The sequence below is a fragment of the Phalangium opilio genome, unplaced genomic scaffold (assembly GCF_054372755.1).
Source record: "Phalangium opilio isolate 3A_F unplaced genomic scaffold, DU_Popi_V2 ptg000043l_1, whole genome shotgun sequence".
Taxonomy (NCBI): Eukaryota; Metazoa; Arthropoda; class Arachnida; order Opiliones; family Phalangiidae; genus Phalangium; species Phalangium opilio.
This window is the reverse complement of record NW_028324167.1, coordinates 1,519,398-1,526,298: the sequence shown is the minus strand read 5'-3', so window position 1 is coordinate 1,526,298 and position 6,901 is coordinate 1,519,398. Positions and strand designations below refer to the sequence as shown.

Here is a 6,901-nt window from a genome sequence, read left to right as displayed (position 1 = left end):
CGATATCTAGTTAACTAGGGAGAAGGTATATATTCGCCACATTCCAGCTCATCTCCAGTCCAAACGTAGGTCCGGAGTTAATCCCCGACTCTAAATTACAACCAGCATCTCGTTGGTTCTTGAAAACTCACGTCAGCACGACGCTAATGACGAAAATAACGTATTTTCCGACAAAGGAGAGGTGAAATAGACCCAAAGAGGGTAGAAAGAGGGGGAGTTGAAGCTAGCGGCTTTGATAAGGCATTTTGGGTGTTCTCGCTTTTCTTTTTTATTTATTTGTTATACTTCCCTCCTAATATCCGGTTCGCCGTATTTCAACCAATAAGAGGGCAGAGAAAGATGCGCGCGCACACCGCAAGCTTAGAGGTAAACTTTCAAAGCGAAAACACTCCAGCCAAGCCTTCTACTCCCCCTCTTTCTAGTTCTACCCTCTATGATAGCCTGGCCTACTTTTACGTCCCCCCCTTGTATTTTGAAAGGGGGACTGGGACTATGGCGCGCGAACACTTAGGAATCTTATAACTTCTCCCTAGTAAAATAGATATCACTTCTTGCTTGAACTAAAACTTAGTGAAAATATATTTAGCCAGTATATTGTAACTCCCTCGGAACAGATAGAGATCTATTTTATAAATTTAAATAAGAGATATTCAATTTCTTTCAAGGTAGTAACTGAATGGCCTTTTCCAAAATTCGAAATCTACAGAAAATTCAAATATTTTTCAAGAAGTCTTCCAGGGGCGTCGGAAGCCGGGGGCAGGGTGGGCTCAAGCCCCCTCGATTTTTATTCCTAGACAACAAAATAGGCTGGTAGAGGCGACGATTACATTGGGTGTGGTTGCCTTAAGTTTTTTTATCGTTTAAAGGACATTTTTTTCGTAGTTTGAAATGATTTGAGCAACTATTTGAAGCAAAGATAATTTTGACTTGGTGTTTTGGTTGAGAGAATGTGAAGTATTTGAGTTTTAAAACCAAAGAATATAAGGGGAAAAAATTTATATTTTTCTGTGTATAAAATAATAGGTGCAGGGTTCATACAAACCTGGAAAAATCAGGGAAATAAATAGTTGACAAAAACCTCAGGGAAATTTAGAGTTTTTAGTAAAATTCAGGGAAATCAGGGAAATTTGCGTCAAACAGGGGCCGAGTAATTAAGCAAAATGTTCGTGAGCATTCCCTCCATAAGATTAACATTACACTATACTTTGGAGGCTATAACTCTGGTTATATTAGAGATACGGGGATGTCCTTTGATTATGTATTAGTCCTATTTGCCCCCCCCTCCCTACTTCGTTTACATTTGCGAGTGGTTTAAGGCGCTGGTTTAAGGCAGCAGTCTCTTTGGGGGCGTGGGTTCGAATCCCGCTTCTATCAGCCTATTTTGTTGTCTAGGATTAATAATATGAAGCTTTTGCTTAATAGACTGAGTTTCCTTTTGCTTCTAGGTAGAGTGGCCGAGTGGTTTAAGGCACCAGTCAATTCGGGGGCGTGGGTTCGATTCCCGCCTCTATCAGCATTGAGCGCTATTATCCAGAGACCAGATTGAAAATTTTATCGGACCGGTCGGGTCGGGCTTTTCAAATTTTGCAAATTAAGGGGCTGACCCGGGCCGGGCTTTCGATTATTTTTTCAAAATTCGGGCCGGGCCTGACTTTGTTCTGCTTTAATTCATAATTCAAATGAAAGATAATTTAAACGAGTATGAGCTTCTTAGAACAAATGTGACGTTGTGACGGACTATTATTAATAAAAGTGAATAATACGCGACGCTAAAGCAAATATCAATTCAATTCATTGATGATATTTAAAAAGAAAATAGCAACGTGGCTGGTCAATTCTTGCAATCGACGGGCCGGGTCGGAAAACCAACTTTATACTCGGACCGGGGCCGGGTTACGGATTTTTCAAGATGCTAGATCCCGGGCCGGGCTCGGATCGGGCCTGAAAATTCGGCTACTATCCCTTTAGTTTCCTGGAATTTTCCCAATTATTCCAGGGCTTTTTGAATGATCGTGGAATTAATTATTTCCAATGTTTTAAGTTTAGTTATTGGTTAAATTATAATTTTAATTCGGTCAATTTTAAACCCAAGGTCCTTACGCCTAACCTAATCTAAACCTGCCAAGGGAGAGACCTATTCTTCCAATTAATAAAAAAAGTAACTTTGATGACAAAGCCTTGAAAATTAAAAGATAAGTGGTCAAAATCATTTGGGTGAAGTAAGGTATAATACAAAAATTCAGTTTTAAAGGCAACATAAATTACTTGAAAGAATTAGGCCTACTTATCATGTTTCTTTTTTGACCAAAATCTTTCATTTAACGAAAATATTTTTCAACCTAAAAGACAAAGAACTATGAGGGACTTTTCCTATGTACTTTTCACATTTTTCTATGAAATGTGCTTCTCGGAAGAACATGGGCTCTTCCCGGATAGTGGTGAATCATGGCCGGGGCTTAGGTGAAGAGAGAGTGCCGTTTGAAGAAAACATTTACTTTATAAATGTTATTTTTCAGTGGTTTCTAGCTATTTTGAGGGTGCTGAACACAACACGAATATGGACAAGTGCCCTCTAAACTGCACTTGTTTCATTTTCCTTTCTTAAGGGTCACGTCCAGCGAAACCAAGAATGATGATGGGGGTGGGAAGGGATGCGAAATCTGAGAGAAATCGGCCTGCGCGTCTCCAGTCCGAACGTAGCCTGTCCGGGGTTAATTCCCGCCGCCTCTAAATTACAACAAGCATCTCATTGGTTCTTGAAATCTCACGTCAGCGCGACGCGAATGAGTACGAAAATTTTGTATTTTCCGACCGAGGAGAGGCGAAATAGCCCGGCCTCCTTTTACGGCCCCCCTTGTATTTCGAAAGGGGACTGGAACTATGGCGCCCGGTGAATACTTGGGCATCTTATACCTTCTCCCTAATAAACTAGATATCACTTCTTGGTAAAATGTTATGATAGCTAAATTTTTCCTTTAAAAAAAGTCTAAATTTTAAATGTAAAATTGGTCTAAAAATTAGGTACAAAAAAATTAAATTTGAAAGCTAATTATCAACTTGGATATTTTTAATATAGAAAGATTAGTTTTTTCTCCCAATCTGTAATATTTTTTATACTGAAAGTAATGAATGCTTAGTTAAAAAATATAGTTAAAATCGGAAGCTTTTAAACAAAAATTTTCTAATTGTCGAATTGTACGCGGACCCAAATGGTCACAGACTTAAGCCCTCTACAAATTAGAGAGATGGCTCCGGAAGAGCAAGCTTTATTCTACTAATTAGATAATTTAATTTAAACTGGATTTATAATATAATAAGTTAATCTTGTTTAAAAAGTTTTTATTAAATTTCAAGTAACAATAGCTCCCACTGTGCGCGACACACTATTCGATTAAAATATTAGGCCTAAGTTGCCACAACGTGAAGGAGAAAAACCTGGAAAATCAGCAGATATCAGTAAGTTTTAACGAAGTCAAGGAATAAGGCTGGAATAAAATATCTAGGGTTTTCCAACGTTGGCTAAAAACTAGAGGAAATCTTAAGGTTTCTATCTGGTAGTATTATCCTTTTTCCACTCCGAGTGACGATGAAGACACTGAAAGGTATTAAACTTTCTGTCTGTCACCTCATTTATAGTTGACAAATTTTAGCAAACTTGTTCGCAATATCCGGACCGCTTTCGCAATTCACAGAAAGCAATATTTACATCTACTCAATTGTTATCGTTAGGGTCAAGATGTACGCGGCGATCGGGTAGGGTTACGAGAAACGTCTAGCCTCCCACCCAATGGCAGTTCTTCCACCAAAGGTTCACGCAATTGCGCTATTTATTACCCCTTATCTGGAATCAATCGCTTTATTTAGCCTAAATTTCCAAAAATTGTTAAAGAGGCATAGCTAGAATTGAAACGGCAACAAAAAAGCTATGTTTAAAATGATTTTAGGAGTAAAGTTTATTAGAACGATTTAACTAGAATTAAGGTAAATTACTGACGATTAAAATAATTAATATCAATTATATTTATTTAATTATTTAAGAAAAACCTCTTAAGTGCAGGGTAGATAGCCCTCGTCTCGACTCGGAGAGGTTTATTTTGGTTTCCCAACTTGTTGAAGCATTTACAGGCGCCTGACAGGTCGTTGTTAGCGCGTTCGGCTTTTAATCGAAAGGTAGGTGGTTCGAGCCCAGCCAGGAGCGGTGTTGTGAAGTCTCTGATGTAACGTAAAAAGTCAAAGTTTTGCCAAAATACGTGACGATTATTGTTTTTCAAAGCTTCCGTGGTGCAATGGTTAGCGCGTTCGGCTGCAAACCAAAAGGTTGTTGGTTTTAGCCCACTCGGGAGCGTTATTGTGAAGTCTTGTCTTATAAATAACGTAAAAATTCAAAGTTTTTCCACAATTCCTGACGATCATATAATATTCAAGCTTCCGTGGCGCTATGGTTAGTGCGTTCAGCTGTTAACCGAAAAGTTGGTGGTTCGAGCCCAGCCAGGAGCGGTGTTGTGAAGTCTCTGATGTAACGTAAAGAGTCAAAGTTTTGCCAAAATACGTGACGATAATTGTTTTCAAAGCTTCCGTGGTGCAATGGTTCGCGCGTTCGGCTGTAAACCGAAAGGTTGTTGGTTTTAGCCCACCCGGGAGCGTTGTTTGTGAAGTCTTATAAATAACGTAAAAATTCAAAGTTTTTCCACAATTCCTGACGATCATATAATATTCAAGCTTCCGTGGCGCTATGGTTAGTGCGTTCAGCTGTTAACCGAAAAGTTGGTGGTTCGAGCCCAGCCAGGAGCGGTGTAGTGAAGTCTCTGATGTAACGTAAAAAGTCAAAGTTTTGCCAAAATACGTGACGATAATTGTTTTTCAAAACTTCCGTGGTGCAATGGTTCGCGCGTTCGGCTGTAAACCGAAAGGTTGTTGGTTTTAGTTCACCCGGGAGCGTTGTTGTGTAGTCTTATAAATAATGTAAAAATTCAAACTTTTTCCACAATACATGACGATTATTTAATTTCAAAGCTTCCGTGGCGCAATGCTTAGTGCGTTCAGCGGTTAACCGAAAGGTTGTTGTTTCGAGCCCAGCCAGAAGAGGTGTTGTGAAGTCTCTGATGTAACGTAAAAAGTCAAAGTTTTGCCAAAATACGTGACGATAATTGTTTTTCAAAACTTCCGTGGTGCAATGGTTCGAGCGTTCGGCTGTAAACCGAAAGGTTGTTGGTTTTAGTTCACCCGGGAGCGTTGTTGTGTAGTCTTATAAATAATGTAAAAATTCAAACTTTTTCCACAATACCTGACGATTATTTAATTTCAAAGCTTCCGTGGCGCAATGGTTAGCGCGTACAGCTGTTAACCGAAAGGTTGGTGGTTCGAGCCCAGCCAGAAGCGGTGTTGTGAAGTCTCTGATGTAACGTAAAAAGTCAAAGTTTTGCCAAAATACGTGACGATTATTGTTTTTCAAAGCTTCCGTGGCGCAATATTTAGCGCGTTCAGCTGTTAATCGAAAGTTTGGTGGTTCAAGCCCAGCCAGAAGCGGTGTTGTGAAGTCTCTTATGTAACGAAAAATGTCAAATTTTTGCCAAAATTCGCGACGATAATTGTTTTTCAAAGCTTCCGTGGCGCGATGGTTAGCGCGTTCGGCTTTTAACCGAAAGTTTGGTGGTTCGAGCCCAGCCAGGAGCGGTGTTGTGAAGACTTATAAATAACGTAAAAATTCAAAGTTTTTCTACAATACCTGAAGATCATTTAATTTCAAAGCTTCCGTGGCGGAATGGTTAGCGCGTACAACTGTTAACCGAAAGGTTGGTGGTTCGAGCCCAGCCAGAAGCGGTGTTGTGAAGTCTCTGATGTAACGTAAAAAATCAAAGTTTTGCCAAAATATGTGACGATAATAGTTTTTCAAAGCTTCCGTGGCGCAATGGTTAGCGCGTTCGGCTTTTAACCGAAAGGTTGGTGGTTCGAGCCCAGCCAGGAGCGGTGTTGTGAAGTCTCTGATGTAACGAAAATAGGCAAGTTTTGCCAAAATTCGCGACGATAATTGTTTTTCGAAGCTTCCGTGGTGCAATGGTTAGCGCGTTCGGCTGTAAACCGAAAGGTTGTTGGTTTTAGTCCACCCGGGAGCGTTGTTGTGAAGACTTATAAATAACGTAAAAGTTCAAAGTTTTTTCCACAATACCTGAAGATCATTTAATTTCAAAGCTTCCGTGGCGCAATGGTTAGCGCGTACAGCTGTTAATCGAAAGGTTGGTGGTTCGAGCCCAGCCAGAAGCGGGGTTGTGAAGTCTCTGATGTAACGTAAAAAATCAAAGTTTCGCCAAAATATGTGACGATAATTGTTTTTCAAAGCTTCCGTGGCGCAATGGTTAGCGCGTTCGGGTTTTAACCGAAAGGTTGGTGGTTCGAGCCCAGCCAGGAGCGGTGTTGTGAAGTCTCTGATGTAACGTAAAAAGTCAAAGTTTTGCCAAAATACGTGACGATTATTGTTCTTCAAAGCTTCCGTGGTGCAATGGTTAGCGCGTTCGGCTGTTAATCGAAAGTTTGGTGGTTCAAGCCCAGCCAGAAGCGGTGTTGTGAAGTCTCTTATGTAACGAAAAAAGTCAAAGTTTTGCCAAAATACGTGACGATTATCGTTCTTCAAAACTTCCGTGGTGCAATGGTTAGCGCGTACAGCTGTTAACCGAAAGGTTGGTGGTTCGAGCCCAGCCAGAAGCGGTGTTGTGAAGTCTCTGATGTTGCGTAAAAAATCAAAGTTTTGCCAAAGTATGTGACGATTATTGTTTTTCAAAGCTTCCGTGGTGCAATGGTTAGCGCGTTCGGCTGCAAACCAAAAGGTTGTTGGTTTTAGCCCACTCGGGAGCGTTGTTGTGAAGTCTTGTCTTATAAATAACGTAAAAATTCAAAGTTTTTCCAA

At 40.3% G+C, this 6,901-nt stretch overlaps 1 non-coding gene across 1 annotated transcript; it reads left to right on the top strand.

Moving 5' to 3' along the window:
* Positions 1–6,040: 6,040 nt before the first annotated feature.
* Positions 6,041–6,113, top strand: TRNAY-GUA (transfer RNA tyrosine (anticodon GUA)). The gene has a single exon. It is a non-coding gene; the product is annotated as a tRNA-Tyr (tRNA).
* Positions 6,114–6,901: the final 788 nt, after the last annotated feature.